The sequence below is a fragment of the Pholis gunnellus genome, assembly GCF_910591455.1.
Source record: "Pholis gunnellus genome assembly, chromosome: 7".
Lineage (NCBI taxonomy): Eukaryota > Metazoa > Chordata > Actinopteri > Perciformes > Pholidae > Pholis > Pholis gunnellus.
In genome coordinates this window covers 12,326,125-12,337,134 of record NC_136533.1, presented here as the reverse complement: position 1 = coordinate 12,337,134, position 11,010 = coordinate 12,326,125, and positions in this window count along the sequence as shown.

The following is an 11,010-nucleotide window of genomic DNA, read 5'->3' as shown; positions in this document are numbered from 1 at the left end:
AAAATACTGCAGTAAAAAAGGGAGATAAAAGGGGGTATTAAAGATCACAACCTCAAATATCAACTCTGCACAGTGTTGCCAAGTCTTGTTGCTATGGAGATTGCATCCTACTGCAGGTGTGAGTAACGACAGAGGAAGTCAACTGTGCTTCCCTCTCTGCGTCTCTTTCTGCTCCTCTGTATCTTACATGGTCCTCACTGCATGTGTGAGCGCATGTGAGTGTGTGTGTGTGTTTCCGCCACAGATGCGCTAATAAACAGCCGTGTAGATTAACCTTGAGCTACGTGTAAATGTGCTTACACGTTGGGCACTTCTAAACTTTCTATGATCTCTGTGTGTTCATCACGGACACCAGTGGATCGCAATTAAAAGCTTCATTGTCCTCACATCTCGACATATTTTGCTCTCCACCATTGTGTCAGGGAGGTGTCTCAAAAGGCGACAATGGAGGACCTCTGAATTGTGCAAATGTAATTAGCCCTCAGGCAGGGTGTGCACATTGTAGGCTGAAATAAATTAGATGCATGCGCCCAAATACTGCTGGGGAGATCTCCAGTGAACCGAGATGGCATTGCTTTGCGTCAACGCTGTTGGAAGAAATCCAGTCTGAAAAGCCAAAAGAGATCTGACCTGGCAAGATGTGATATGACTCTTTTCAAAAGTGTTTTCAGAAGATTGCGTGGCACTTGTTTTAAAGGCTGTGTCTGACAAAAGAAATCTAATATTTTATTTATTTCTTCGTTTGCAGTCTTTAGCACTTCATCTCTTCTCAATGCCCTTGATTAATTGCTCAGTGTATTTTGATAACCCATTTATCGTTTAAGTCATATTTCAAGCAAAAAACAACAGAAAAACAAACAAAAAAACAAGCATTTGCACAGTTGTGAGGATTTGCCGCTTTTCTGTGTCTAATAAACTGAATGTGTGTTTTTGACGATTGAACGGACAATTGACCTCGAGCGCTGCCTCACTTCATACAATAAATGATTAATTAATTGATTAAAATGATAAAAAATAGTTATCTTAAGTATTCTCTGTAGTTTGATTAATTTTAAAGTTGCACAAAAACGTTACATTTAAATGTAAACAGTATATTTTTTTTCTCCACAAGAATTACACCCTCACATTAACTTGTCCAATTCTATCAGATTTGGAGCTGTTGTTATGCACTGCAGGCGGCTGCTGCTCGGCTTCCTTGTGGCTTTGTGGCTTTGAGTCTAACCGAGGCGGACTGAGAGAGGCTTATTAATCCCACGGCTGCAGCTTCACTCTGAAGGCCACAATCAGGAAAAACAAAAATTCACTCAGTGTGTGACTTAAATAGACTTCTAATGTTGATCATCTAAATATACGGGATGAAGTGCAGACGTTAAGATCCAGCATACTTGATCCAGCATTGTTATTAATAGGGGCTGACATTTTCACAGTTCACGGCTCAATCATTCTGTGCAAGCCTTAGCGAGCCTGCACATTTGTATTACGACGCATAAAAGCTCACCCAAGTGTCCAAATTTGTTCATAACTGCATTTTGAAGTACAGATAAAAGCTAAAGATAAACGTCTCCAGTGAGAGAGCACAAGGAGCTTTCTACTTCCACGATCACTCCAAGAGGAAGGAGCAACATAATTATTAACTTATAATATTCAATATTATCAGCATGATAAAAATGAAATGATGTTTCTTATATGTGGCCCATAAAAACAAATTGACAAATGAATTAGAAATGGAACACTTAATGATCTGTTTCTCATTAGCAGCAGACTGGAAAGGGCAGCAGTTTGATTAACAAATATCAATCAGAGATGGCAAGCCGATGATTGTGGCGGGTACAATTTTAACTCAGTGGATTTTGGTGTGAGAAGGTCAAGAACAGCCACAGCCGTCTGTAACAAACACACTCCACAGAAAGAACGCTCCAGCAAAATAGATTTACATAGTGACCAAAGAAATAAAAAATGTAAATACATGCTTGCATACATCAGATAAAAGGATAAGGCTGTCTATTTACTTATTGTAAACAAGTCCCACTGGAAAACAACAATGCATTAGTCTGTCTCTCAAAAGCGTTCTGACGTCCCTCAACCTGAATGTGTCTCTCTCAGCCCTGAACCCAGTGTTTTCAACTGAAGATGTAAATCATTAAAAACAGGTCACAACTATACAGTGACATTTAGAAAAAGGGACTCAGTAGTTTCCTAAAACTCTGCTTTATCAGCTATTTTACTCTAATGGGACCATCATTTACTGCTGTATTTAGGAAAGGTTGAAACTAGAGATTGAGATCATGAACTCAAGCTAACAATGTTTACTTGGGTAATAAATCAAGTGAGAAGTAGGCTAATGTTCTCACTTCACAATCAAACTTCTTTTCTGCAACCAGAGGAGTCGTGCCCTGCTGGTTTCACTTTTCAGACCTTGACGTGGACCTTGACCTGGACCTGGACCTGGACCTGGACTAATACACATTTCGTGCTCATGTGAGTATTTATGACAGCAGGACTGTGTATATGATATTTACTCAAAATAAACTACACTTCCCATGTTTATCATAAAACAACATGGTCCAACATGTGTTTTTAATAGTTTTTGGACAACAATGACGTCTATGACACAAAGGAATTAGATGAATCAGGCTTTTGCTACACAGACAATAATTGTTTCAGGATCAGTCTATTGTTGGTTTTGGTCCTTTCACAGGACTTTCAATCTGCGCTGTCACCCAGACAAGAAAAAGACTAATACACTGAGGAGGCTTGAAGATGGGTTCATGCTGGGTGGGACGATTGTGTTGAAGGAGCTGTTGACTGCAACAGCTGAGATAATAGCATTTTTATTTTGAGGACTCGCCAACAGTGGTATAACCTTGCCTGGCCTTGCTGAGCACTGGGCTGTAGTGTAAGCGATGGCACTCTTCCAGGATCTGACCATTAAGGCTCATTAGTCCCTATTGATAGCCCTGATGATAGGCACTCTGAAAAGAGCCAGCCAGGGAAAAGGTCAGCGTATGGATCTTAATTTGACCTCACTAACCCGTCGCTGATTGGCAGCATCTGTCATCCTTAGATTTAATTTAACGCCCCTGTTCTTTCACATAAAATCCGTGCCTGCCACCCATTATGGCACAACTGTCTCCTGTGCCCATTTCATTTAGGCAGTGAATAAAATCGGACTGGTGCTAGGGCCATGTACCTGCAGTGGCAATTTCTCATATATTTATCTTCCACTTGCAGTTACAGTCATTCAAACATCTAAACCCAAGAATATAACAGAGATTTAGAAACTACAATTTACAATATGTGGTACTGCAACGGGTCAACATTTTGCTCTCAGTGTTTTGTTTTCAGCTAAAGAGGTTAGTGTAATTCCCACTGGAGGTTCATTCATATGTTTACAATCCATGTAGTATTTGTCCATACTGTGATTTTGCCATGTTGGTCTATTCTGTACACTCAACATCTATTGCATGTCTGTATGTTCAGGGAGATGGATCCTTCTGTTGCTCTTATCCAAATCAAGGGATAAGGACAGAGGGTGTCGATTGCTGTACAGATTATGAGGGCCCTTGAGTCTTGACAGAAATTTTGACCTGATGACGGTGCTAGATGAAAATTCAAAGGACCATTAAAGTCATCAAGATACATTTTCCTGGATCCATGAGTGTCTGTTCAATCTGGTACAGTCGAGAGAGAGAGATAGGTAGATGTCAAGATTTATCAAACAATAAGTGAAAACTTTGACCTGTTACTGCCTCTAGTGCATAGGGTCAACAAAGCAGCTAGTTTCATTATGTTTTTTATTCAAGTAAAAGTAAAATAATGTTCTTAAGCAAAAGTAGGTGAGTTACAACGTAGTCTGAGTAAACGTTTCTTCATTAACTTCTCTTCAACAGTAGAATAAAACATCACCAAAGCAGACAAGGTGGACATGTAAACAATATAAACTCCACAGCGGCTCCAGCCATTAACTCATATATTAACGCAAAGGAGGGACCAAACATTTTTTTAAACTATGACTCGGTACAATAATGCTAATGGTAACCCCATATGTGCACCTTAATATGATTGTGCTTAAGTGGCCCAGGCCTGTGAGCTCGGCCCGTTAACGCAAATATTTATAACTTGTCATTTCCGGGAGCGCAGAGTGTTTCCTCTCTGGAGCTCCGCCCTCCTGCGGCCTCAGATACACCTGCAGCTTCTTCTATTCTCTTTCTTCTGTACCATGCTCACACAGTTTATCAGGACTTTTTCATGGTACACAGTAGGCCTACTTAAGTCAAAAATAGATAACAGATTGTTGGAGTCATAATGTAGATTGTTAAATTTATGCATGCAGTTCTGACATTGAACACAGGGTGAAGCATTATTGTAGAACTGCATATAGGTAAGTGCCTGGCAATGAGAATCAGGTGTTAGCTTCGTGTTGTGATCTGTCACGTGTTGGTGTTAGAGCGTGACTGGCATGCTCAGATTCATTAGTAACTGAATTAAGATTGAACAATGCTGATTTGTTTACACTGTGAAACTGAATAAATGGATCAACAGATCCAAAGAGATACAGCGCACTGAACAGTGATTTGTTTGTAGACTAGAACACACGTCCGAACAAGTTCTTCCGTTTGCCACCCAGTGGCTTACAGATAATATTAGATATTTGTTAAAGTCATTACACAGATTTAAAAAAAGAAATACTCAAAAAGTACAAGCACACAAAAAACGACTCTGAACTAAAGTCATTAGAATTCATCTTCTGGAGACCTTGAATGTCTGTAGCAAATTCCCCAACAATCCATCCAATAGTTGGAAAATATTTTCACTTTGAATTGTCAACCTCGTGGTGGTGCTCGAGGAAAGTCAGGGGATCACCAGAGTCAGTAAGATTCATCCTCTGGGGACCGTGATGAAGTAATGAGGCAGCTATACATTGTTAACGCCACAGGAAGTATGACATTAGACCTGGTTAGGTCTACGATGTTCATTCTCTGCTTTAGCCAGCGAGCTAAAGACATTGAGGGTGTGTGAAATAAGAGAAGATGCTTCAAGGAGAAAGGGGCCGATTATGTAATGGAGGGACTTGTTTACGTGTCCCCTCTGAGTTCATGTTAGCTGAAGGAAGACACCCTGCCTTTGCGGCTGTTCTTGGCTCTGCCACATTGCATTAATGTCTTTACTCATAGTGACTGGTAATTGGCCTACTTTGAGGCGAGCGTTTGTGTCTCATGTAGAATTGTACAGTAAGGAAAACGGATAGAAACCACGGTCTGGAGATTCCACTTAGGTGGAAAAATGTCAGAAGCAAGCACGTCCTGAACCTGTGGAGGACCACTGCTGCTCCGGTTCATGCATTGACAAGAGACTTTTAATTAGCAGAGTGTGTCCATTTGGAAAGATTGTGCTTGGCTTTACAAATTCTTCATATATCACATAATTGTATTACTGTGTGTGTATGTATGTGGTCTTGTTTTTATTTGATTTTAAATAGGACCATCTTTATAGCAATACATACTAGCACGCTTAATGTCCACTAACTAAATAGTGTCTTATTAGACTTGTCAAACTTTAACTATTTCTGTCTGTTACAGCTACAGAGATTACCAAAACAAATGATATATTGTTTAAATATCCTCATAAATGCATCATCTTCAGCCTTTACAGTACAATTAAAAGCATATGCACCTCCCCCTGATTGGCTGACGACTACATTTCACACATCCATATGTATTTTTTTAGTTTTTTTGTACAAATGTCCATCATTTTGTCATGATTATCTAAAAGTAAAAGGAAAGGACTTCTTGTTGTATGAAGAAGTGAAAGTTAGTGTCTTGTATAACGGTTACTAAGGCTATAAAGACTCTCAACAAGAGAAGTTGAGAGAGACCATGGTGTCATCCTGGAAGAGCAGCTTGTAAAGTGCATGTACGTGGGACGTTTCGCCTCCCAGACAGACCTTCCCCTCAGGCTGTGTTCACATCCTGCCTCCTTCACCTGGATTGGCCGACACAAACCCCAAACATGGCCGAACACCTCACCTTATATTGGTTAAGACTTCAGTAACTATGAAAAGGTAACTAGGAAGAAAACCGTGTGGCTCTGCAGGAGAAGGTATGGAAGATTATTGTTGCATCCAGATAATCTCTAGCAGGTCAAGGTCAACCCTCCAAAGTTCAGAGTGTTTACACAACATTTAAGCCTTTACTGTTTTTGGTACCAAACTCACTACATTTATTTTAATGACTGTAGTTTAAAGTGCGCAGAGGAGCTGAAGTACATTCTCCCTCATCACAATCATTCTCAAGCATATCAAGATTGAATTTTTCAAGGTACACGCACCTTGCAGCAAACACAGTTAAGCTGACTGTGACATGTGTGAAATTCAATTACAGACCTGCTGTGGATGCACTCTGTGTAACCCAGGGAGATTGGAGGAAGCGTCTGCCAGGTGGCGACCCTGTAGGCAGCAAATCACAATGGCCTGGGCCGCTGCCAAGAGCAGGGATTCTGCCATCGCACGGCCCACCAACACTCCAAGAGCAGCTCATGGTCACTCATCACAGACACTCTCCACGCGTCTCTCTCTCTCTCTCTCTCTCTCTCTCTCTCTCTCTCTCTCTCTCAGTGCACTCAGGTCAGTAGAAAGGGAATGCAATACTGCAATACACATTGTTGGCCACTTCGCTCTATAATTCATGTCCTGCTCCTAAAATAGAGTACTCGAACAGTACGCACTGTTTCATCGGTGGCTACAAAAAATAGAATCATGCACGTGGAGTAAAAAGCAGCATGTTTCAAATAAAAGGGATTTATCTTTATGTTCCCATTCTATGTATCATCTGTGATATGGATTGTCTCTAATGTAATTTCGTTATGTTAACACCTATGGTACGTCTGTCTATCCTGGAGGAGGGATCCCTCCTTAGTTGCTCTTGCAGAGGTTTCTGACATTTATTTCCGTGTTAAAGGTGTCTGTTTCGGGGAGTTGTACATAAGCAAGGGAGGTTGTCATATGCTGTATATATTGTAAAAACCACTGGAGAAAATGATTTGTGATATTGGGCTAAATGAATAAAATTAGCTTGACTTGACACATCAGAGATGACTGTGGTTTAGGGGCATGAGCTTCATTTTCATCATGTAGGTTTACTAAAAAGTCTGTGTGGTCATCTCTGTGCACAACCAGACATCAAATCACAGTGGGACAAAAAGCATTGATGTTATGGTAAACTCTAAATAAAAGTGAGATATTTCTGCTCGGTGAAGGCTCACCAAGGCAGACATGAAATCTGCATGTGTGCAAGCCCAGACTTCCTATATATGTGACCAAGACTCAGCGGGCCCTGGGGATCCTGGAACATCTCTGTGCTGTTACACAACGGTTGCCAGCGATGAGAGTGCCAGTGAACAGCACATGGCCACAGCCAGCTCCGATAACAAGACAAAAAGCAGGGTATTTGTCCTGTAACTTGCTAAACACTTGTGATTTGACGGTTAGATATTTTGTGCCATGGCCAGTAGTATCACTGTACTGCTCGCACATTACGCAGCCAGTGTCTGGTGGGGCCGGTTTCTCCCACTCCCCCACTCATGAGCTGTGAGTGGCAGGCCGGCTAACCGGTCTTGACACAGGAGAATCAGCCTGAGTTGAGAGGGAGCAGCCGTGGGAGCAATGCCTGCCTGCCACATTGGAGACCGTCATCGAGACATGTCAGCCTCCATTCCAGTTAAAGTCCCAAAACCGTGTTGTACTTTAGTGCAACCCAGCTCGGCCTGTAAAACATAGAAACAACAGGAAAGTAAACACATTGCAGCCTCTAATTCAACCACAGGTGTTCTCTCGCAAGTTTGTTGTCAGTCATCAAAATGAACATTTATGCATTCAACTCTTCAGCTTAAGGGGTGCTCGAGCTGCCCAAGTGCTCCCAAAAGTGCCCTCTGGTTAGTTCAAGTGCCACTTTGATGCAACCATAACCCTTCAAACAAGTCCCTATTTGTGTATGTTGTAGCTTAATACTTTATTGACGTTAATGCATTATCTACTAATGCTTAGGTCAGTTAAGTAATAGAAAAGAACAACCTTTCAGCTGATGTTTTTCCTCTTATACCCACACTTGAATCATCTTTGTAGCTCTTCAATTAATCAAGAAGATCCCTCCAGGAGACTTGTTGACCCGTTAACCTTTATTAATGATGGGGAGAAACAACAGCAAAAGTCATTTTCCGACACAAATTATTACATTTATGGCTCATAATTGATCTATCAACAATAGTAAATGATTCCTAAACCGTTAGTTGTAATTTATAAACCCTTTATAAGGGAGACTTAATCTAATCGAAAGGGGTGCCTTTAACCATGTGCATGAATTTTCACCCTTGAGTCTGTGCACGCCACTGGCCAGAGGTTTTCCCATCATGCACTGGGCAGGAGTTATTGAAGCATCCCAGACAGGTTTCAAATCTCTCACGGTGTCTGGGATTCATCTTGTGAAGAGAAAAATCTTTTTTCTTGCGCTTTATCATTCACATGGCGCAATTAATTTTCTGTCGAACAATAGCGCACATAGCGCTCATTTGCATACGGCGTTAATGTGGCTCCACATTATTATTACCACCGAGGGAACTGGCTGAATCATCACCTGGATGAAAATTTGTATTGCCCTTATTGCCCCCCACATCTCTCTGATTTTATTTAATTCCTTCCTATGGATAATCCAGATTGTTTTACACAACATCATGCTCTGAAAGGATTTCAGACGTCTGTTTGTATGTTTGCTTACTCACTTTCAATCAAATAGGCTGTGACTGCCACAACAGCCATCTAGTCTGTTCCTACATGACAATGAGCATGAGGGAGCCTGGATACAATTCAGAAAGCTGTTTCTAAAACAGGAAGGAGTAATTAGTAAATGTCATTTGAGAGGAGTGTGGCGAATTAGAAGCCTGGTGGATCATGTAATTAGGACGGGAGCCTTTTCATTGGCGGCTCAGGGAAGGACGAGGACACCGCGGCAGCATCCTCTGTTGAACACTGACAGCACTACGAGCTGTTACAGAAAACACCATTTGACACACACACACACACACTTTGTTGCACAAATACACACACGCGGGTACAGATCACAATGTCAACCAAGACTGACAGAGATGCATGAGACTGTTTTCTCTCTTGTTTCTCATGTCTGATGAGACGTCATAAATGTGAAAAACATGTGGATACATAAAGAGTTTGAGATTTTAGGGAAGATTTGGGTTTCAATAAGCAAAACCAATTTCAAATCTAATGATATTTGATTATGTAACAATTAAAAGTGACCGTATATTCAAGTATAGTTGGATAACACATGCAATTTAACGTCACCTTCAGCTCAGTATTTCTCACAGTTGTCTTGCGTTATATTTTATTAATTGAAAAATAATAAACGATCGCTCTGGTTTAACTTTACCATTTAAGCAGATAAGAATCGGGGTCAAAAAATCTTCATGTTGAAGCGAGCAGCTCAGATGTCACCTATTCTCATTTAAGAAGAAACAAACGTAACAAACAACACACGTGCTCCCTCCTCTGTGAGATGTTTTCTCCGGCAGAGAAGCACAGTCTCAGTTTGCTAGAAGCTGCTGGTGTTGCTGATTCACATCACTTCAAACACAACTCAGTTTAAGTATCTAGTAAGCGTTACTTGCAGACATATTATTTTACTGTTCTCTTTAGATTCAGTGATCCACAGAGCAGGATGGACTGAACATCTCCGTACTAAACACAACAGCCCTGTTGTGTTGCACCTTGGCTCACACAGTGCAGACCAAAAATAACCACAGTGTTATCAGCCACTCACATGTGTGTCTATGCAAATCTATTCAAAACTTGGCAGCAGTAATTGCTTAGCGCATGTATAACATTGCATCGGTTTATTACAAAACAAATAATTTCTCTACATCTCTGCCAGGGTTTCACTGACCACCTGTATTATTATTCATTTAAAACATTTGGTTAATATCTAACTAGTCAGTGACTAATTGAAGAAAAAGAGGCTTGTTGAGGAGGACAGTGCAGAGCCCACAAGGGTTTATGGCAGAATAGATCAGAGACAGCGCAGATAACAATGGAGATGGAGTAATAAATAAATCTCCTCTCTGAGAAGTAGCCGGAGGATTGACAGCAGCAGATTAGAGCCTGTGCCTTTTAAACAAATTGGGTGCTCAAAGAGGCATATTGGCTGTGTGCTCAAGCATGTTTTATAGTGCAGCTCTGTAACCACTGAGACACACAACTCTGCCAGTTCAAACATGACAGCATGGTCCAGTTCAAACAAGCTAACGCTGCAAGTTCAGGTTTTTGCAATTATCCTTTTTACTAATTGACCCATCAACCGCTGTCTCTTGGTGGATTCAGTTTTAGTTTTAGCCTGTTTATTACAATTAATATCATAAGTTATCTTGTTTTAGAGTGTTTTATTGTTTTATATGACTGTTACTAATAAAATGAACGATGCATTGGTTTGGTAATGGTATTGTGCATGTTGGCTCACTGGGAGAAGTGAGTTGAACAGAACCATTGTTAATGTTGTGAGTCACACCTGTGTCAAAAACGTCTGCAGTGAAAAAGGCCCACTTGGTTTCAGTGAATACAGTATGAAAATCAACTTGCAGATAATTGGTGTTATTAGTAATCCATTACAAGTTATAACTGAACTCAAACAGATAAAAACTTAAAATATCATATGAACCATTGGCACTAATATTAAGTATGTGAGATTCTTTGTTGGGTTTGTAGTAAATGAGCAAAATGTGCAAAAACACTGGTATGTTGAGTAAAGAAATGTTTTGTTCTTTCTTTTCTTTGTTTTTTATTTATATGTCAGTCTAGCATGGAAGTTCATTATTCTACTCACAGATGAAGACCATGAGAAGCAGTAAGTAGACCTCATAACAGCTTAAATGTAGCATTTAAACTGTGATTCATTAAAGTGAGGCTGAACTGCACCAAAAAAAAATGACTCCTCTAGGTGATAGAGCAGTTTT